This window comes from Vulpes vulpes, chromosome X (genome assembly GCF_048418805.1).
Source record: "Vulpes vulpes isolate BD-2025 chromosome X, VulVul3, whole genome shotgun sequence".
In the NCBI taxonomy this organism is placed as follows: domain Eukaryota; kingdom Metazoa; phylum Chordata; class Mammalia; order Carnivora; family Canidae; genus Vulpes; species Vulpes vulpes.
The window spans coordinates 55,249,093-55,273,416 of NC_132796.1; the positions used below are offsets into that span (position 1 = coordinate 55,249,093).

General features: G+C 36.1%; 1 protein-coding gene across 4 annotated transcripts in view; it reads right to left on the reverse strand.

Annotated features, from left to right (window-relative positions):
- ZDHHC15 (zDHHC palmitoyltransferase 15) overlaps positions 1-24,324 on the reverse strand; it is a 172,635-nt gene that overhangs the window by 17,160 nt on the left and 131,151 nt on the right. The gene's annotated exons all lie outside the window — the stretch shown is intronic.

Consider the following 24,324-nt stretch of genomic DNA (forward strand, 5'->3'; position numbering starts at 1 on the left):
ACTTCAAAAAAACCCAAATAATTCACAATGATCAGTTTGGATTCACTTCTGGGTTGCAAGGATGGTTCAATATTTGCAAACAAATCAATGTGATACACCACAATAAATGAAAGGATAAGAATCATATGATCATTTGAATAAATGCATAAAACGCATATGACAAAGTTCCACATCCACTCATGGTAAAAAGCCTCAACAAAGTAGGTGTAGAGGGAACATACCTCAACATAATAAAGGCCATAGATGAAAAACCCACAGCTGACATCATATTCAATGGAGAATTACTGAGAGTTTTACTTCTATGGAAGGGAACAAGACAGAGATGTCCACACTCACCACTATAATTTAACATAATGCTGGAAATCTTAGCCACCGCAATCAGACAACAAAAAGAATTAAAAGGTATCCAAATCAGCAAGGAATAAGTAAAATGTTCAGTATTTACAGATGACATAATACTTTGAATAGAAAACCTGAAAGACTACCAAAAAATTGCTAGAACTGGTACACAAATCTAGTAAAGTCACAGGATACAAAATCAACATATAGAAATATATTGCTTTTCCACACATCAATAATGAAGTAGCAGAAAGAGAAATCAAGGAATCAATCCCATTTACAATTGTATCAAAACCCAAAACATACCTAGGAGTAAACCTAACCAAAGAGGTGAAAGACCTGCATTCTGAAAACTAGAAAATACTGATTAAAGAAATTGAAGATGACACAAAGAAATAGACATTCCATGCTCATGGATATTGGAAGAACAAATATTGTTAAAATGTCTATACTACCCAAAGCAATCTATGAGTTTAATGCAATTCCTACCAAAATACCATCAGCATTTTTCACAGAGCTAGAACAAACTATCCTAATATTTGTATGGAATCACAAAAGACCCTGAATAGACAAAGAAATCTAAAAAGAAAAGTAAAGCTGGAGGCATCACAATTCTGGACTTCAGGTTATATTACAAAGCTGTAATAATCCAAACAGTATGGTATTGGCACAAACACATAGATGAATGGATGAATGGAACAGAATATAAAACCCAGAAATGAACCCATAACTATGAGGTCAATTTATCTTTGACAAAGCAAGAAAGAATATCCAATGGAAAAAAGACAGTGTCTTCAACAAATGATGTTGGGAAAACTAGACAGCAACATACAAAATAATGAAATTGGACCACTTTTTTACACCAAAGGCGAAAATAAATTCAAAGTAGATTAAAGAACTAAACTCTGAGACCTGAAACTTTAAAAATCCTAGAAGAGAATAGCAAATTCTCTCTGGATATGTCTCCTGAGGTAAGGGAAAGAAAAGCAAAAACAATAACAACAACAACAACAAACTATAGGGACTTCATCAAAATAAGCTTTTGCACAATGAAGGCAACAGTCAACAAAACTAAAAGGCAATCTATGGAATAGGAGAAGATATATGCAAAATGACATATCTTATAAAGGATTAATATCCAAAATATACAAAGAACTTATAAAATACAACACCCAAAAAACAAAGAATCCAGTTAAAAATGGGAAGAAGGCATGAGTAGATATTTTTCCAAAGAAGACGCCCAGATGGCCAATAGACACATGAAAAATGGTCAATATCACTGATCATCAGGGAAATGCAAATCAAAACTGCAAAAACATATCACCTCACATCTGTCAGAATGGCTAAAATCAACCACACAAGAAACAGCCAGTGTTGGTGGAGATGTGGTGGCGGAGAAAGGGGAACCCTCTTGCACTGTTGGTGGGAATGCAAACTGCTGCAAGCTGCTCTGGAAAACAGTATTCAGGTTCCTCAAAAAGTTAAAAAATATAAATAACCTACAATATAGCAATTGCAATCTTAGGTATTCACCCAAAGAATACAAAAATAGGAATTCAAAGGGATACATACATCCTGATGTTAATAGCAGCATTATCTACAATAGCTAAATTATGGAAATAGCCCATGTGTTCATCAATAGATGACTGGAGAAAGAAGATGTGGTGTGTGTGTGTGTGTGTGTGTGTGTGTATACAATGGAATGTTAGTCATAAAAAATAATGAAATCTTGCCATTTGCAAAGACATGGATGGGGCTAGAGAGTATTATAGTAAGCAAAATAAGTTTGTCAGAGAAAGGGAAATATCGTATGATTTCACTCATGTGGAATTTAAGAAACAAAACAAATGAGCAAAGGGGAAAAAAAGAGACAGAAAGAGGCAAACCATGAAAACAGGTGCTTAAGTATAGGGAAGAAACTTATCTTACCAAAATGCAGGTGGATGGGAGAATGGATTACATAGGTGATAAGGATTAAGGTGTGCACTTGTTATGAGCACAGGGTGATATATAGAATTGTTGAATCACTATATTGTACACCTGAAATTAATATTATACTGTATGTTCACTAACTGAAATTTAATTAAAGACTTAGAATGAATGAATGAATGAATGAATGAATAAAAAGGTAGCAGTGATTGTCCCTAATAGTTTTTGGTTAGTACATTCTCCTTTATGAAATCAATGTGCCATTCAGAGTACTTCCATAACTGTTCCATGGTGGGCACAACATTCTGTCTTATCTGGAATCCCAGGTTTAGGGTGTTCTTTCCCTTAGGTCTGAACAGAAAGCAACTGTATTGATCCAGCTCTTCAGTGAAGGATATATAGAAAATAACTCATGTTTGTCAAACATCTTGAAGAGAAAAATAGGCAGTAAATGCTTAAGCATACATCTCATTCTCACCTATATATTTCTACCAAAAAGGTGATTGATAAAGTGTGAAAGGCAATTCTGGAAGTGCAATGGGCTATCTGCCTTTCTGCTCCTTGCTGATGGTTGGTATTTCAGAATTTGGTAGGTATGATTTGACAATACACTTTTTCAGAAATTGACTTAGTATTCTGCTAAATGGGTTTCGTTAGCTTTTTACCAGTGCAATGCACACTCTTATTTGGCACAGAATGCTTCCTCCCAGCCATTAATTGATCAGGCTTGCAGACATTGAAGCCTGAGCTGAAAAACTGGATTATCAACTTCATGGTATCACTCCTGGCATTGATCGAGCTAAGGCAGCAAAGGTAGAGTCATCATGTGGTGAGGACTAAATTGAAAAAAAAAGCAGATACTTCAAAAAGTCATGCTATGTGTAATAGAAGACAAATGAAAAATTTGGGAAGTCAATTTGACTTCTACTATCTGTACCTATACTGCTTTCCCCACTCCTACCTGCTCTTGATGCCTGTGTTGTAGTGATTTCATCATTTATTCAATATATATCTACTTAAACCAAGAATGATGTAATTTTAGTATTAGTGTATTCTCAGTATTCATTCTCTTTCTGTATCATTCTAGATCTCCTCCTTTACTTTAAAATTCTATATTCCTACATAAACCCTGGATACCATGGGAAATGACCATAACAGTATGTGTATACTTCTTTCTAGTCGTTGGTTTTCAGAGATGGGGAAGTGTAGGGAAATGGACACAGTGTGGAATCTGGAAGAACCTAGTGAGTTGAAACTGCTTCATGGCCTTATATAAGTCACCTTATCTCTTCAGCCTCACCTTTTTCATCTGTAAAACAGGGAAATACTCTCTCATCTACAGTATTTTTATGATGCTCTCACCCAAATTATGAGTATCCTCTAAGGCTCTGTCATTTACACTCTATATTTCTCTTTTTCCATTCATTTCCTTATCCTTATACATGCATCTCATATTGCTTAGGTGATTCCAAATTTCACATTTATCTCCTTTTGCTAGCTTTATTTTCTCCCTTGATGATCTACATTTCTCATAGGTTTAACTGCCATCTCTATATGAATGAATCCCAGATCTCTCTAGCCAATGGGACTATTTCCAGTTAATTAAAATGTCTCCTGACTTTGATTCTTCTTCATTTCTAATGTTACCACCAGTCATGAAGCCATTGTGACATATGTCCAACTATCTATTGCTCTTTCTGGTTTTTGTATCTCCAAATTTCAATCCATCCTGCATACTAGTAACTAAGTTATCTTTATAAAATTTATGTTTCTTTATATCAATATTACTCAAGACCAAAGTTAATAGCGATTTCTTTTTGTATCAAGTCTAAAAAGCCCTCTACCATCTGTTCATATCTTACATCTCTAAGATTACTTCCCACAACCCACAATGCCAACCTTTATAGGAATGGATGGTTTCCTCAGTGATCTTGCCACATTCATGTCATACTTCTTACCTGCAATGTTGTTTCCTTATTTCTAGCATCTATCCAGATGTTACCCATCCAAATAACATATAGTTTAAGTACTGTCTCTTCCTCATAAGTTTCACTACTATAGCCCTTTATTAATATGATCAGTGTTTAAGCATCACACACGCTTACCATGTGTGCCACAAAGTACTTAGCATGGGTCTAAGCCTACATTAGTTATGTAATTGCTATCATCACTTTGATGGCAATGTGCACATTAAGGCTTGTGTTAGACTTGTGTGCTTTTCCTATCCTTCCTTACAATTGAAAATTACTTGGGGGCAGAGGTCACCTATTATTTATCTTCGTATCCTTCCACAGTACCTTGTCTGAGGTGTACCTTCAGGAAATGTTTTCTGAATTAAACTGATTGATTGGAGACCTTCAGTATTTCAGGGAAATGTACCAATTCAGAACTGAGTGTTGGACACTTCAAGTAAATTGGTAAAATGAACATTCATGATATTATTACATGAGTTAAGTTTTTCAGAAGCTGTAGGTATGGTCACTTCCTTCTTACCTAGAAACTAGGGAAGAAGTCACTTGGAAAATGCCTAGTTACCTAAAGGGTAGTCCCTCCATACCTTAGTGTATTATGTTTGATACTTTCAGGGATGAGACCTAGAATTTCTACTCTCAAGTAAAGTTAAATGATGAATGTGAGAATAGTTTGTTTACAGCCCAGTGGTCAAAATGCTAGGTGGATGTGATAAGAGGTAACAACTGGGTGTACTTAGGAGAATATTTGATTAAAGATATTTTATTCCACAGTAAGGGAGGCATATTTATAATGTGAATTTACAGTGGCTGCTCAAGTATAATATTTCTTCAAAAAAGAAAAAGAGCCATTTTGTTATCTAGTTGTGGTTATTCAGTTTGACTTCTAATTCCTCAGTATCAGATGGGATCACAGGACATCACACCTTAGAGCTGAGGATAGCTTAGAGATCATGCAATTGTAACTGAGGTCCAGAGAAGAGAAGGGACTTTCTAAAACTCATTCATTAAACCTAGTGGCAAAGCTTGGAAATGATTCCCATGCCAGGGCTTTATCCATGTTTTTTCATCATTCTATTTCTGATGAAAAAGGCATAGGAACTGAGATAATTTTTAAAATGGACCTTAAAAAGGTCTATAAACTTAAAAGTAAATAGCAAAGAAGAGACACAGTGATTAAGGGTTTGGACTTTGGAGCCAGATTGTCACTTATTAGCTATGTGACTTTGGGCTTCTCTACATTTGAGTTTCCTCATTTGTAAAATGGGTTTATTTAATATTTACAATTCATAAAATGTTTATGACTCTTAAATGTGACAATGTCTATAAATTACTTGGCATAAAATAGCCATTCAACAAATGTTAGTTGTACCCTTAGAATCAAGCAGTTATCTACATGCAACCTTAGTTTGCTAGGGCTTCAGAGAATAATGAAATAAAGGTGACAATGTTTCTCGAATCAAGGAATTCCCATCCAGTCCCTTACCATCCAAATTCTTTGTTGGAACCAGGCTACTATCTTCATCACTTAGCTTGGGGTCTCATGCATTACTTGTGATTTATGTGTACCTTCTACCTCTTCCTTCCTTGCCACCAATCTAAGTTCTATCTAATCTTTTCTGACCAGTCCAGCTCATAGGAATCACTCCTCTTTGAATATATATATATATATATATATATATATATATATATATATATATCTTTATGGTTCTACTCATTTGGTCAATATTATATCCTGTATTGTGTTTTGTTAAGCAAATTTTCATGTATGTGTCTTATCTCCTCAAATAAATTTAACAAATGTTAGTTTCTCCCTCTCCCCTGTCCTTTACCTAAATATCCTTGGTCAATCAACCAGACATTCTCCCCCAAAATGGAACTAACGCCTGTAAACATTCTGAATAATGGAAAATAGCCTTTAGGAAAAGAGCCACTCAATTAATCATCCCAAATGTGTATTCATAAGTATAATTCATTGGAAGATCATTGGTAACATGTTAGTATAGGCCTATGTATCTTGAATTCCTATATAGAAAGCTGGTAAAGAATTGACTTGGATTATGGATACTTCCATAGTTGGCCCTACCTATTGTTACTCTGCATGGGAATAAATAAGGACAATTTAGTACCCCAAAGGAATATATTCTGTGAGGTAGAAAACATGAATTTAACTTAGGGCCTTGCCTAAGTACTATGGTAGTATCTTCAAGTTCTTCATGGATGATCACGGAAGTCTGCTTAGGCTCAAAGAACTATGTGATAGGGTAATTTTTTTCTTTAAGCAAGATTCAATGGCTGTCTCTGACTGGTAGGTGATTGCACAGAATATCATCCATAGATGTTTCTAAGCAATATAGTTCTTGATATGAAAGGTCCCTTGTCTCAGAATCAGAGCTCTTATATACAGGATGTACATGAAGAGTTTGAGTTCTGATAAAGAGAAGGGCTCTTACCAATTCTCTCAGAAGGTCCAGAAATTAGAGCAATCTCTGAAATAGAATGGAAGTGTGCTTTGATAGGAGTATCACTTCATCATCTTCCTAAAACAGTATTTTCCTCACATGCACAAAAACCTGCACAAAAACCATCAGTAGTTCCCCATCACCCATATAATAAAGTTCTTAGTCTTATATCAAAGGTCCCAACCAATCTGACACCAATTTACTTGCTAACTTAATCTCATAATCATCTTCTATATGCAACACTATTTTGCAAAGTTTGCAGAAAATACTGAAATCAAGGTGACTAGGTCTCTGACTTCAAGGAATTCTCATCCACTCCCCCACCATTCAAACTAGCTGGAAGTAGGCTACTTTCTTCAAGTCCCCCTCACTTAGCTTGGGGTTCTATGCATAGCCTGTGGCTTTCCTAGTATCGTCCGTATTTTTATTCTTTGCCACTAATTCAAATCCTATCTAATCTCAAGACCAAAATTCTACTTGTTCTGTAAAGCATTTCCTGACTAGCCACAGAACTCATTCTCTCCTTTGAATTCCTATAGCATAAACTTCATGGTTCTAATTATTTGGTCAATAACATATATTGTACTTTGTTAGGCAACTTTTCATATATGTGTGTCTTATTTCCCCCAAATAAATACAAAACCCTTGAGTGCACAGACAATAATGCATAATGTCTCTTATGATTCTAATGTCATAACCTTAGCACGTTCTCAACAAATACTAGCTTATTTATTCTGTTATTCTTCCTAATGGATTATTTATTATGGCAGCAGGGACTACAAGACTGAAAATAAATCAGAAGCCTCTTCTACCTTGAAAAGTCACTAATTGTTTCAAACACAAAAGTTTTATCCAAACAAAATAGTAGGAAATTGCCCTATATAAAACACATAAAGGGGAAAGGAGAAAAAATAAGTGGGAAATGTCAGAAAGGGAGACAGAACATGAAAGACTCTAACTCTAGGAAACGAACTAGGGGTGGTAGAAGGGGAGGTGGGCAGGGGGTGGGGGTGACTGGGTGATGGGCACTGAGGTGGGCACTTGACGGGATGAGCACTGGGTGTTATTCTGTATGTTGACAAATTGAACACCAATAAAAAATAAATTTATTTAAAAAAAACCTCAGGAACACACAGTAAAAAAATAAAATAAAATAAAATAACATAAAATAAAGCACATAATATACTACAGTCTAATTCAATGTTTTTCTGGATAAGTGTCCAGCATTTGATAAGACTAATTTTTCTGAGCCCTGGTTATCATGAACACTAGAAGACTGAATTAGCAAGTTAAAGCAAATATTTTTTTTTGTATTAAGGAGATTTTTTCTTGACAAAAAAATCCCTTCTGGGACATACTATATTAAAATTATTAAAATAGGGATTTGGGTGGAAGATGGCAGGGGAGTAGGTGGACCCTAGGCTTGTATCGTCCCTCAAAGATAGGTAGATAATACATATCAGATAAAGGGCTAGTTTCCAAAATCTATAAAGAACTTATTAAACTCAACACCAAAGAAACAATCCAATCATGAAATGGGCAAAAGACATGAAGAGAAATCTCACAGAGGAAGACATAGACATGGCCAACATGCACATGAGAAAATGCTCTGCATCACTTGCCATCAGGGAAATACAAATCAAAACCACAATGAGATACCACCTCACACCAGTGAGAATGGGGAAAATTAACAAGGCAGGAAACCACAAATGTTGGAGAGGATGCGGAGAAAAGGGAACCCTCTTACACTGTTGGTGGGAATGTGAAGTGGTGCAGCCACTCTGGAAAACTGTGTGGAGGTTCCTCAAAGAGTTAAAAATAGACTGCCCTACGACCCAGCAATTGCACTGTTGGGGATTTACCCCAAAGATGCAGATGCAATGAAACGCCGGGACACCTGCACCCCGATGTGTATAGCAGCAATGTCCACAATAGCCAAACTGTGGAAGGAGCCTCAGTGTCCATTGAAAGATGAATGGATAAAGAAGATGTGGTTTATGTATACAATGTTATATTACTCAGCCATTAGAAATGACAAATACCCACCATTTGCTTCAACGTGGATGGAACTGGAGGGTATTATGCTGAGTGAAGTAAGTCAATCAGAGAAGGACAAACATTGTATGTTCTCATTCATTTGGGGAATATAAATAATAGTGAAAGGGAATATAAGGGAAGGGAGAAGAAATGTGTGGGAAATATCAGAAAGGGAGACAGAACATGAGAGACTCCTAACTCTGGGAAACGAACTAGGGGTGGTGGAAGGGGAGGAGGGCGGGGGGTGGGGGTGAATGGGTGATGGGCACTGGGGGGGCACTTGATGGGATGAGCACTGGGTGTTATTCTGTATGTTGGTAAATTGAACACCAATAAAAAATAAATTTATTAAAAAAAAGGTAGATAATAATCAAGTATTTCTAAATACCGCAGAAACCACCCTAAAGACTGACAGAACAAAGTCCACAGCTAAAGGTAGAGAAGAAGCCATAGTGAAGAAGGGAGGAATTGTGGAGACATGGTTTAGGGGAGAAATGGATCTTGAGTGCTACAGAGGGGAGGGATCTGTGGTTGTAGAGAAGGATGAGAGAGAGTAAAACACACAGGGGAACACACAAAGAGAACATTTCCCCAAAGCTATTGGCTGATAAAATGAGTGGCTGATTTTCATGAGTTCTTGCAACTAGTGGGGCTTAAAGCCTAGAGTTTTAAAGGGCAGAGGGTTTAGATGGGATAGCACCCAGAGAGCACTGCATTGCTCCTGGAGAGAAGGCGGCAAAAAACCCAAGGGGCAGACAGCATGGAAATAGTGATCTGAAAAACACCTGGGACACACAACGGGGAGAATATTCACTGTTCTCAGAGTGCTTCCCTAACAGGCCATATTCACAAGGATGTCTCTCCAGGGACAAGGTTGCTACTTGGCCCCATTTCCCTCCCTTGCCTCACAGCATAAACACAGAACCACTTGCAGGAAGCAGTGTGCAGCAGTGATACTGGTTCCCTACCTTGCTTATACCAAGTCCCACACCCCTACACTCTGGTGAGATTGCCCTTCTCAGTCAAGCTTGCTTCAGTCTCAGTGGAGTGGGCCCCTCCTCCAGAAGACCTGCAGAAACCCCTGTACAAACCATGTCTCCCAACAGAGTTCTGCAGGGCTTCAGTTCTAGACAAAGCAGTATTAGGTCTCATTCTCTACATAAGCAGACCAGAGTTCACCTTCTTAAAACTCACTACATTCTGGTCAAGGACCAAACACTGCACACCATAGGGAAGGACAGTCTCTGTAGACGACTAGCTTGAAGGATAGAGCAGCTAAAACATAATAGCAGAGCGCATGCAGCACACACCAGAGATGCTCCTTGAAGTACCAGGCCCTGGACACTATATGGTGTCTTCTTCATAAAGCCATTACTTTTAGGAGCAGGAGACACAATTGTCTTTTCTAACATACAGACAAAGGCAGAGACAGACAAAATGCCAAGACAGAGGAATTCTTCCCAAATGAAAGAACAAGATAAGGCCATGGACAGAGATGGGCATGCTAGGTGGAGAATTTAAAGCAATGATCACAAGGATACTCACCAGTCTTGAGAAAAGAATGGAAGACATCAGGGAGACCCTTGCCACAGAGATAAAAGAGTTAAAAAAGAATCAATCAGAAATGGAGAATGCAATAAATAAGATTGGAAATAGCTTGATGAAATGAACATCAGGTTGCAAGAAACATAGGAATGAATTAGTGATATAGAAGAAAACAATGGAAAATTAAGGTGAACAAAAGAGAGAAAGACTTATGCAACATGAGAATAGGCTTAGGGAACTCAGTGACCCCATCAAACATAACATTCATATTACAGGAGTCTCAGAAGAAGAGAAACAAAGTGGGGCAGAAAATTTATTTGAGAAAATAATAGCTGAAAACTTCCCTAATCTGGGGAAGGAAAGAGACATCCAGATCCAGGAGGAACAGAAAGCTCCCATTAAAATCAAAAGAGAAGGCCAATGCCAAGACATTTCATAATTAAAATTACGAAATATAGTGATAAAGAAAAAAATCTTAAAAGAAGCAAGTTAAAAGAAATCCTTAACTTATAAGGGAAGACCCATAAAGCTAGCTGGAGATTTCTCAACAGTTACTTAGAAAGCCAGAAGGAAAAAAAAAAAAACAAAAAAAACAAAAACAAAAAACAAACAAACAAACAAAAAAAAAAACAAAAAAAACCAAAAAAAAAAAAAAAAAAAAAAAAGAAAGCCAGAAGGGAGTGTGACATGATATATTCAACATGCTGAATGGGAAAAATCTGTAGCCAAGAATAATCTATCCAGCAAGGCTATCATTCAGAATTGAAGGAAAGGTAAAGAATGTCCCAGATAAAGAAAAACTAAAGGAGTTCATGACTACTAAACGAGCCTTGCAAGAAATATTAAAGAGGTCTCTTTGAGTGGAAAGGAAGACAAAAAGTGACAAAGACAAGAGAGGATCAAAGAAAATCTCCAGAAACAATGACAAAACAAGCAACAAAATGGCACTAAATGCATATATATCAGTACTTACTTTGAATGTAAATGGACTAAATGCTCCAGTAAAGAAAAAGACCTATCAATATGCTGCCTATAAAAGACGCATTTTAGACCTAAAGACACTTGTGGATAGAAAGTGAGGGCATGGAAAAACATTTATCACAGAAATGGATTTCAAAAGAAAGCTGGAGTAGCAATACTTATATCAGACAAACTAGATTTTTAAAAAAATTCCTATATAAATTCAATTTAATTAACATAGTGTATTATTAGTTTCAGAAGTAGAATTTAGTGATTAGATTAGTTGTATATAACACCCAGTGTTCATTCCATCTAGTGCCCTCTTTACTGACCATCACCCAGTTTTCCCATCCCTCAACACACCTCCCCTCCAGCAACCTTCGGTTTGTTTCTTATAGTTAAGAGTCTTTTATGGTTTGTCTTCTTCTCTGATAGTCTTATTTTATTTTTCCTTACCTTCTCCTATGTTCATCTGTTTTGTTTCTTAAGTCACACATATGAGTGAAATCATGATATTTGCCTTTCTCTGACTGACTTATTTTGCTTAGCAAGGACAAACTAGATTTTATTTATTTATTTATTTATTTATTTATTTATTTATTTATTATAGTCACACACACACACACACACAGAGAGAGAGAGAGAGAGAGAGAGAGAGAGAGAGGCAGAGACATAGGCAGAGGGAGAAGCAGGCTCCATGCACCAGGAGCCCGACGTAGGATTCAATCCCGGGTCTCCAGGATCTCGCCCTGGGCCAAAGGCAGGCGCTAAACCACTGCACCACCCAGGGATCCCAACAAACTAGATTTTAAAACAAATACTGTAACAAGAAATGAAGAGGGCACTATATCATAATTAAGGGGAAGATCCAACAAGAAGATCTAAAAATTATAAATACTTATGCACCCAACTGTATAAAACAGTTAATAAAAATATAAAGGAACTAATGGATAATATGTTAATAGTAGGGTACTTAAACACCCCACTTACATCAATGGACAGATGGTCTATACAGAAAACAAACAAGGAATTGTCTTTGAATGACACACTGGACCAGGTGGACTTAACAGATATATTCAGAACATTCCATTCTAAAGCAGCTGCATACACATTCTTTTCAAGTACACATGGAACAGTCTCCATAATAGATCACATATTAGGTAACAAAATAGGTCTCAACAAATACAAAAAGATTTAAGTCAGACCATACAGCTTTACTGACCACAACACAATGAAAGTAGAGGTCAACCACAAAAAAAGATCTGGAAAGTACATGGAGGTTAAATAACATGTTAGTAAACAAAGAATGGGTTAACCAGGAAATCAAAGAAGAAATAAAAAAAAAATAGGTGTAAACAAATGAAAATGAAAACAAGACATTCCAAAACCTTTGGGATGCAACAAAAGTGTTTCTAAAAGGGAAGTATATAGCAATACAAGCCTATGTAGAGAAGCAAGAAAAATCTCAAATCAACAACCTAAACTTATAACTAAAGAAACTAGAAAAAGAACAACAAATAAAAAAGCCAACAGAAGGAAGGGAATAATAAAGATTAGAGCAGAAATAAATAATATAGAAACTAAAAAGCAATAGAACAGATCAATGAAACCAGGAACTGGTTGTTTGAAAAAAATAATAAAACTGATATACCTCTCACCAGACTTATCAAAAAGAAAAGCATTTCTAAGAGGGAAGCTTTTGCAATACAGGCTTACATCAAGAAACAAGAAAAATCTCAAAAAAATCTAACTTTACACCTAAAGAAACTAGAAAAAGAACGAATGAAGCCTTAAGTTAGTAGAAGGAAGGAAGTAACCAAGATCAAAGCACAAACAGAGACAAAAAAGCTAAACAAAATACCAACGAATCTAGGAGGTGCTTCTTTGAAAAGATAAGCAAACATGACAAATTTTTAGCTAGATTCTCTAAGAAAAAAAAGAGAGGGCTCAAGTAAATAAAAGCAGAAATAAAAGAGGAAAAATTACAACTGATACCATAAGATGTAGAACGAGTCATAAGAAACTAGTATGAACAACTGTACACAAATTGAACAAGAGGAAATCGATAAATTTCTTACAACCACTCTTCTAAAAGTAAATCACGAAGAAATAGAAAATCTGAATAGAACAATTACTAGGAAGTCAATTGAATAAGTAATCAAAAACCTTCCAGCAAACAACTGTCCAGGACCAGACAGTTTCACTGGTGAGTTCTATGAAATGCTCAAAGAAGATGTAATACCTATCCTCAAACTTCCAAAAAGTAGAAGAGGAGGGAATGCTTCTAAATTCACTTTACAAGACCAGGATTACCCTGATATCAAAACCAGATAAGAACAAGACAATAATATATAATTGTGGGCTAATATCCTTAATAAACATAGTTGCAAACATCCTCAAGAAAATATTAACAAACCGAATTCAACAATACATTAAATAGATCATACAGCATAAATAAGGGGGATTTATTTCAGGGATGTAAGGATTTTTTTTTTCATACGGATGTTTCAACATTCACAAACCAATCAACATGATATACCACATTATCAAAATGAAAGATGAAAATCCTATGATCATCTCAGTAGATGCAGAAAAGCATGTGACAATATTCAACATACATTTATAACAACTCTTAACTAAGCGGGTATGGAGGGAAAATACCCCAACACAATAAAAGCCATATATTAAAAACCCACAGCTATATCATGCTTAATGGTGAAAAACTGATAGCTTTTACTCTAAGATTAGGAACAAAGGCTTTATTTATTTATCACCACTTTTATTAAATATGGGATTGGAAATCCTTAAGGCAAGAAAAAAAAGGCATCCAAATTGGAAAGGAAGATGTACCAAGGTCTTTATTTCAGATGACATGAAATCATATGTAGAAAAGTCTAAGGTCTTCACCAAAGACTGTTAGAACTAATAAATTCAGTAAATTTGTGAGATACAAAATCAATATACAAAAATGTGTATATATCAATATAATAATAAAATATCAGAAAGAGAAACAAAGAAAATATTCCCATTTATAATTACATCATAAAGAATAAAATACCTAGAAATAAATTTAACCAAAGGGACAAAACACGTGTACACTAAAAACTATAAGACACTGATGAAATAAATTGAAGACACACAAAAAATGGAAAGATACTCCATGCTCATGGATTGTAAACATCAATATTGTTAAAATGTCCATATTACCCAAAGCAATATATAGATTCAATGCAATCCCTATCAAAATTCCAAGTGCGTTTTTCAAAGAAATAGAAAAATAATTTTAAATTCTTTTTTAAAAATTTTTATTTATTTATGATAGTCACAGAGAGAGAGAGAGAGGAAGAGACACAGGCAGAAGGAGAAGCAGGCTCCATGCACTGGGAGCCCGATGTGGGACTCGATCCTGGGTCTCCAGCATCGCGCCCTGGGCCAAAGGCAGGCGCCAAACCGCTGCGCCACCCAGGGATCCCTAGAAAAATAATTTTAAAATTTTCATGAAATTACAAAAGATCCCGAATAACCAAGGTAATCTTGAGAAAAAACAAAGGTGTAGGTATCATGCTCCCTGGTTATTTTGGTTTTGTTTTTATTGAAGTTCAATTTGCTCCCTGGTTAAAAACTATACCACAAAGCTACGGTAAGCAAGGCATTCTGGTATTCGCATAAAAACACACACACAGGGCAGCCTGGGTGGCTCAGCGGTTTAGCGCCGCCTTGAGCCCAGGGCCTGATCCTGGGGACCCAAGATAGGGTCCCATGTCAGGCTCCCTGCATGAAGCCTGCTTCTCCCTCTGCCTGTGTCTCTGCCCGTCTCTCTCTCTCTCTCTCTCTCTCTCTCTCTCTCTCTCTCTCTCATAAATAAATAAATAAATAATTAAATAAACTCTTTTTAAAAATACACACAGATCAATGGAAGAGAATTGAGAGCCCAGACCCACACACATATAGGCAATTAATATATGACAAAGGAGATAAGTATGCACAATGGAGAGAGAAGAGTCTCCTCAATAAGTGGTGCTGGAAAAACCACACAGGCACATGCAAAGAAATGAAATTAGACCACTACCTTACACCATACACAAAAAACAACACAAAATAGATTTAAGACTTGAACATAAGACCTGAAAACTTTAAATTTGTAGAAAAGGTCTTTGTAGTAAGGTCTTTGTAAATTTGTAGTAAGGTCTTTGACATCAGTGTCATTGATGTGTTTGTATATTGATGCCAAATGCAAGGGAAACAAAAAGCAAAATAATCAAATGGGACTACATCAAACTAAAAGGTTCTGCACAGCTAAAGAATCATCATCAAAACAAAAAGGCAACCAACTGAGTGGGAAAAGATATTTGCAAGTCATATATCCAATTAGGGGTACATAAAGAACTCAACAATAAAAAAACCGATAAAAAATGGAGAGAGGACCTGAATAGACATTTTTCCAAAGAAGACGTACAGGTGGCTAACAGGAGTGTGGAAAGATATTCAACATCACAATCATCAGGGAAATATAAATCAAAACTACACTGACATATCTCCCTTACACTAGTTAGAATGACTAAAATCAAAATGACAATAAATAACAAGTATTGGTGTGGATGTGGATAATAAGGAACCCGCACGCACCATTGGTGGGAATGTAAATTGGGTTAGCCACTGTGGAAAACAGTATGGAGTTTCCTCAAAAAATTAAAAGTAGAACTACTATATGATCCAATAATTAGAACTACTGGGTATTGACCCCCCCTCAAATGAAAATACTAATTCAAAAAGATATATGAACTTCTATGTTTATTGTAACATTCTTTACAATAGTCAAGATATGGAAGCAACCTAAATATACAAAGTGGAATATTACACAGCCACAAAAGGATGAGACTGTATCATTTGAAAAAACACGGGGGGACCTAGAGGGTACTATGCTAAGTGAGATAAGTCAGACTGAGAAAGACAAATACCATATGATTCTATTCGTAAGTGGAATCTGTAAAAAAAGGGATAAACAAACAAAGTAGAATTCAACTCTAAATACAAAGAAGAACTGATGATTGCCAGAAGGGAAGGAAGTGAGGGGATGGGCAAAATGGGTGAAAGGGAGAGAGAGATAAAAGCTCCAAGTTATGGAATGAATAAGTCATGGGAATAAAATGTGCAGCATAAAGAATACAGTAATGATATTGTAATAGTGATGTAACAGGATAAATGATAGCTATACTTGTGATGAAACAGTATAAAATATAAACTTAAAAATCACTAAGTTGTACATCTGAAACTAATGTAACTTTGTGTGTCAATTAAGTAAAAAAAAGAAAAAGAAGTACACTATATAATGATAAAAGGATCAATCCAACAAGAGATATAATAATTATAAATATTTATAGACCCAACTAGAAGTACTGCATAAAGAAAATATTAATAGACATAAGGTAGAAATTGACAGTAATACAATAAATGTAGGGGACTCTAGCTCCCCACTTACATGACTGGATAGATCATCCAGACAAAAAATCAACAAGGAAATAGTAGCTTTGAATGACACATTAGACCAAATGGACCTAACTGATATATACAGAGCACTCCATCTAAAAACAGCAGAATACACATTATTCTAAAGTACACATGAAACATTCTCCAAGGTAGATTGCTTGTTAGGCCACAAAACATTCCTTAATATATTTAAGAAGCTTGAAATCATGTAAATCATCTTTTTCAAACAAAACAATGAAACTAGAAATCAATTACAAGAAAAAACTAGAAAGAACAAAACCACATGGGGGCTAAGAAACATGTTACTACACAACCAATGAATCAACAACAACCACAAAAATAAAGAATACATGGAGACAAATGAAAATGAAAATGCAATAGTTCAAAATCCTTGGGACACTAAGCAGTTCTTTGAGGGAAGATTATAGCAATACACCTCTACCTCAAAAAAAAAAAAAAAAGAAAAGAAAAAGAAAAAAAAGAAAAAGAAAAACTTCAAATAAACAACCTAATTATATAGCTAGAGGTATCAGAAAAAAAGAACAGAGACTATAAAACAATAGAAAAGATCAATGAAATCAAGAACTAGTTCTTGATAGATAAATAAAATTGATAAACCCTTAGCCAGAACCATTAAGAAAAAAAGAGGACTCAGATAAATAAAATCTGAAATGAAGAAGGAGAGATAACAACCAACACCACAGAAATATAAACAAACAATTATATGAGAATATTATGAAAAATTATATGCCAACAAATTGGACAACTAGAAGAAATTAGATAAATTACTGGCAACATACAATCCTCTAAAACTGAATAAGAAATAGAAAATCTGAAAAGACCAATTACTAGTAATGAAATTGAATCAGTAGTCAAAAAATTTCCAGTAAATGAAAGTCTAGGACTGGATGGCTTCACAGGTGAATTCCACCAAACATTTAAGGAAGAGTTAATACCTCTTCTCAAACTATTCCAAAAAAATGGAAAAGGAAGGAAAGCTTCCATATATATATTCTATGAGGCCAATGTAACCCTGATACCAAAACTGAAGACACTATGAGAGAGAGAGAGAGAGAGAGAGAGAGAATAGGAAGAAAACTACATGCCAATATTTCTGATGAACACTGATGAAAAATCTTCACAAAATATTAGCAAACTGAATTCATCAATACTTTAAAGGATCATTCACTATGATCAAGTGGGATTCATTACAGGGGTGCAAGGGTGGTTTGATATTTGCAAATCAATTAATGTGATATATCACATTAGCAAGAGTAAGATTAAAAAGTATATGATCATCTCAATAGAGAGAAAGCAAAGACAACATACTTTCATGATTAAAATCTCTCAACACAGTGAGTTCAGAGGAAACATACCTCAACATATGGGTGACATATGAGAAACCCACAACTAACATCATACTCAATGGTGAAAGACTAAAAATGTTTCCTCTAAGATCAGGAACAAGACAAAGATATCCAATCTTAACCACTTATAATCAATATAGTATGGGGAGCCCTAGCTGCAACAATCAGACAAAAAATTGAATAAAAGGCATCCAAATTGGTAAGGGAGAAGTTAAATGGTCACTATTTACAGTTGACATGATACTTCATATAGAAATCCTTAAAGATTCCACCAAAAAATTAGAACTGATAAATGAATTCAGTAAGGTCACAGGATACAAAATTAACATACAGACATCTGTTGCATTTCTATACACTAATAACAAAGTAGCAGAAAGAGAAATTAAGAAAACAATCCCATTTAAAATTGCATCAAAAAGAATACAATGGATAGGAATGAATTTAACCAAGAAAGTTGGTTGTATACCTGAAAACTCTAAGACATCAGTGAAAGAAACTGAAAATAACATAAACAAATGGAAATATATACAATGCTTATGGATTGGAGGGATTAACATTGTTAAAATGTCCATACTATTCAAAGCAATCTATAGATTCAATGCAGTGCCTATCAACATGTATAGAACTAGAACTAGAAGAAATAATCCTAAAATTTGTATGGAGCTAAAAAGGACCCTGAATGGCGAAAATAATCTAGGACAGAACAAAGCTTGTGGTATTACCACCTCAGATTTCAAGATATACTACAAAGTTGTAGTAAAACAGTATGGTACTGGATAAAAACAGATACAGATCAGTTGAATGGGATAGAGAACCCAGAAATAAGTCCACACACATATGATCGATTAATCTATGACAAAGGAGGCAAGAATATGCAATGGGGAAAAGACTATCTTTTCAACTAATGGTGTTGTGCAAACTAGACAATTATATGCAAAAGAATGAAACTGGACCACTTTCTTACACCATACACAAAAGTAAACTCAAAATGGATTAAAATCCGAACTGTGTGAATGCAATACAAAACTCCTAAAAGAAAATGTAGACAGGCAATGCGAACAAAAGTAAAAGTAAAGTATTTGTACTACATCAAAATGAAATATTTTTGCATAGCAAAGGAAACTATCAACAAAACAAAAAGGCAGCCTACTAAATGATAGTAAATATTTGCAAATGATATCTTATAAGGGTTTAATATTAAAAATATGTTAAAAACATATAGCTGAACACCAAAAAAGTCCCACAAACAATCTGATTGAAAAATGGGCATAGGATCCGAATAGGTATTTTTCCGAAGAAGACAAACAAATGACCAAAGAATATATGAAAAGATACTCAATAAAAACCACAATGAGATATCACCTTAAATCTTTTAGGATGGCTAGTAATAAAGGACAAAAAATAACAAGTCTGGCAAGGATGTGGAGAAAAGGGAACCCTCATGCACTGTTGTTGGGAATATAAATTGGCACAACCACTTGGAAAATATTATAGGGGTTCCTCAAACATTTTTATTTTTTATTATTTTTTAAAAATTTTTAAAAAATATTTTATTTATTTATTCGTGAGAGACACACAGAGAGAGAAAGAGAGGTAGAGACACAGGCAGAGGGAGCCCGACTTGGGACTCAATCCCCAGTCTCCGGGATCACGCCCTGGACTGAAGGTGGTGCTAAACCGATGAGCCACCCAGGCTGCCCCCTCAAACATTTTTATTTTATTTTATTTACTTAAAAATATATATTTTATTGGCGTTCAATTTACCAACATACAGAATAACACCCAGTGCTCATCCCGTCAAGAGCCCCCCTCAGTGCCCGTCACCCATTCACCCCCACCCCCCGCCCTCCTCCCCTTCCACCACCCGTAGTTCATTTTCCAGTTAGGAGTCTTTCTGTTCTGTCTCTCTTTCTGATATTTCTCACACATTTCTTCTCCCTTCCCTTATATTCCCTTTCACTATTATTTATATTCCCCAAATGAATGAGAACATACACTGTTTGTCCTTCTCCGATTGACTTACTTCACTCAGCATAATACCCTCCAGTTCCATCCACATTGAAGCAAATGGTGGGGATTTGTCGTTTCTAATGGCTGAGTAATATTCCATTGTATACATAAACCACATCTTCTTTATCCATTCATCTTTCTATGGACACCGAGGCTCCTTCCACAGTTTGGCTACTGTGGACATTGCTGCTATAAACATTGGAGTGCAGGTGTCCCAGCATTTCATTGCATCTGCATCTTTGGGGTAAATCCACAACAGTGCAATTGCTGGGTCGTAGGGCAGGTCTATTTTTAACTCTTTGAGGAACCTCCACACAGTTTTCCAGAGTGGCTGCACCACTTCACATTCCCACCAGAAGTGTAAGAGGGTTCCCTTTTCTCCGCATCCTCTCCAACATTTGTGGTTTCCTGCCTGGTTAATTTTCCCCATTCTCACTGGTGTGAGGTGGTATCTCATTGTGGTTTTGATTTATATTTCCCTGATGGCAAGTGATGCGGAGCATTTTCTCATGTGCATGTAGGCCATGTCTATGTCTTCCTCTGTGAGATTTCTGTTCATGTCTTTTGCCCATTTCATGATTGGATTGTTTGTTTCTTTGCTGTTGAGTTTAATATGTTCTTTATACATCTTGGAAACTAGCCCTTTATCTGATAGGTCATTTGCAAATATCTTCTCCATTCTGTAGGTTGTCTTTTCGTTTTGCTGACTGTATACTTTGCTGTGCAAAAGCTTCTTATCTTGATGAAGTCCCAATAGTTCATTTTTCCTTTTGTTTCTTTTACCTTCGTGGATGTATCTTGCAAGAAGTTACTGTGGCCGAGTTCAAAAAGGGTGTTGTCAGTGTTCTCCTCTAGGATTTTGATGGAATCTTGTCTCACATTTAGATCTTTCATCCATTTTGAGCTTATCTTTGTGTATGGTGCAAGAGAGTGGTCTAGTTTCATTCTTCTGCATGTGGATGTCCAATTTTCCCAGCACCATTGTTTAAAGAGACTGTCTTTCTTCCAGTGGATAGTCTTTCCTCCTTTATCGAATATTAGCTGACCATAAAGTTCAGGATCCACTTCTGGGTTCTCTATTCTGTTCCATTGATCTGTGGGTCTGTTTTTGTACCAGTTCCACACTGTCTTGATGACCACAGCTTTGTAGTACAACCTGAAATCTGGCATTGTGATGCCCCCAGACATGGTTTTCTTTTTTAAAATTCCCCTGGCTATTCAGGGTGTTTTCTGATTCACACAAATCTTAAAATAATTTGTTCTAACGCTCTGAAGAAAGTCCATGGTATTTTGATAGGGATTGCATTAAACATGTAAATTTCCCTGGGTAACATTGACATTTTCACAATATTAATTCTGCCAATCCATGAGCATGGAATATTTTTCCATATCTCTTTGTGTCTTCCTCAATTTCTTTCAGAAGTGTTCTATAGTTTTTAGGGTATAGATCCTTTACCTCTTTGGTTAGGTTTATTCCTAGGTATCTTATGCTTTTGGGTGCAATTGTAAATGGGATTGACTCCTTCATTTCTCTTTCTTCAGTCTCATTGTTAGTGTATACAAATGCCATTGATTTCTAGGCACTGATTTTGTATCCTGCCACACTACCAAATTTCTATATGAGTTCTAGCAATCTTGGGGTGGAGGCTTTTGGGTTTTCTATGTAGAGTATCATGTCATCGGCGAAGAGGGAGAGTTTGACTTCTTCTTTGCCAATTTGAATGCCTTTAATGTCTTTTTGTTGTCTGATTGCTGAGGCGAGGACTTCCAATACTATGTTGAATAGCAGTGGGGAGAGTGGACATCCTTGTCTTGTTCCTGATTTTAGGGGAAAGGCTCCCAGTGCTTCCCCATTGAGAATTCTATTTGCTGTGGGCTTTTTGTAGATGGCTTTTAAGATGTTGAGGAATGTTCCCTCTATCCCTACGCTCTGAAGAGTTTTGATCAGGAATGGATGCTGTATTTTGTCAAATGCTTTCTCTGCATCTAATGAGAGGATCATATGGTTCTTGGTTTTTCTCTTGCTGATATGATGAATCACATTGATTGTTTTACGAGTGTTGAACCAGCCTTGTGTCCCGGGGATAAATTCTACTTGGTCATGGTGAATAATTTTCTTAATGTACTGTTGGATTCTATTGGCTAGTATCTTGTTGAGAATTTTTGCATCCATGTTCATCAGGGATATTGGTCTGTAATTCTCCTTTTTGTTGGGGTCTTTGTCTGGTTTTGGAATTAAGGTGATGCTGGCCTCATAGAACGAATTTGGGAGTACTCCATCTCTTTCTATCTTTCCAAACAGCTTTAGTAGAATAGGTATGGTTTCTTCTTTAAACGTTTGATAGAATTCCCCTTGGAAGCCATCTGGTCCTGGACTTTTGTGTCTTGGTAGGTTATTGATGACTGCTTCAATTTCCTCCCTGGTTATTGGCTTGTTCAGGTTTTCTATTTCTTCCTGTTCCAGTTTTGGTAGTTTGTGGCTTTCCAGGAATGCGTCCATTTCTTCTAGATTGCCTTATTATTGGCGTATGGCTGTTCATAATATGTTATTAAAATCGTTTGTATTTCCTTGGTGTTGGAAGTGATCTCTCCTTTCTCATTCATGATTTTATTAATTTGAGTCTTCTCTCTCCTCTTTTTAATAAGGCTGAATAATGGTTTATCTATCTTATTAATACTTTCAAAGAACCAACTCCTGGTTCTGTTGATCTGTTCTACAGTTCTTTTGGTCTCGATTTCATTTAGTTCTGCTCGATCTTTATTAACTCTCTTCTTCTGCTGGGTGTGGGATATATTTGCTGCTTTTTCTCTCGCTCCTTTATGTGTAAGGTGAGCTTTTGTATTTGAGTTCTTTCCAGTTTTTGAATGGATTCTTGTATTGGGATGTATTTCCCCCTTAGGACTGCTTTTGCTGCATCCCAAAGATTTTGAACGGTTGTATCTTCATTCTCATTAGTTTCCATGAAACTTTTTAGTTCTTCCTTAATTTCCTGGTTGACCCTTTCATCTTTTAGCAGGATGGTCCTTAACCTCCACGTGTTTGAGGTCCTTCTTGTTGTGATTTAGTTCTAATTTCAAGGCATTATGGTCTGAGAATATGCAGGCGACGATCCCAATCTTTTGGTATCGGTTGAGACCCGATTTGTGACACAGTATGTGGGCTATTCTGGAGAAAGTTCCATGTGCACTTGAGAAGAATGTGTATTCAGTTGAGTTAGCATGTAAAGTTCTGTAGATATCTGTGAAATCCATCTGGTCCAGTGTATCATTTAAAGTTCTCATTTCTTTGGAGATGTTGTGCTTAGAAGACCTATCGAGGGTAGAAAGAGCTAGATTAAAGTCACCAAGTATAAGTGTATTATTATCTAAGTATTTCTTCACTTTGGTTATTAATTGCTCTATACATTTGGTAGCTCCCACATTCGGGGCATATATATTGATGATTGTTAAGTTCTCTTGTAGGATAGATCCTTTAAGTATGATATAGTGTCCCTCTTCATCTCTCACTACAGTCTTCGGGGTAAACTTCAGTTTATCTGATATAAGGATGGCTCCCCCTGCTTTCTTTTGAGGACCATTTGAATGGTAAATGGTTCTCCAACCGTTTATTTCCAAGCTGTAGGGGCCTTCTGTCTAAAATGAGTCTCTTCTAGACAGCAAATAGATGGGTCCTGCTTTTTTATCCAGTCTGAAACCCTGCGCCTTTTGATGGGGTCATTAAGTCCATTCACATTCAGAGTTACTATCAAAAGATATGAGTTTAGGGTCATCATGATACCTATTCAGTCCTTGTTTTTGTGGATTGTTCCACTGAACTTCTTAAAGGGGAATTTTAAGAGTCCCCCTTAAAATTTCTTGCAGAGCTGGTTTGGACGTCACATATTCTTTCAGTTCCTGCCTGTCTTGGAAGCTCTTTATCTCTCCTTCCATTCTGAATGAAAGCCTTGCTGGATAAAGTATTCTTGGTTGCATGTTCTTCTCATTTCGGACCCTGAATATATCCTGCCAGCCTTTCTGGTCTGCCAGGTCTCTGTGGAGGTCTGCTGTTACCCTAATACTCCTCCCCAAAAGAGTCAGGAATTTCTTGTCTCTTGCTGCTTTAAGGATCTTCTCTTTATCTTTGGAATTTGCAAGCTTAACTATTAAATGTCGAGGTGTTGAACGGTTTTTATTGATTTTCAGGAGGGATCTCTCTATTTCCTGGATCTGAATGCCTGT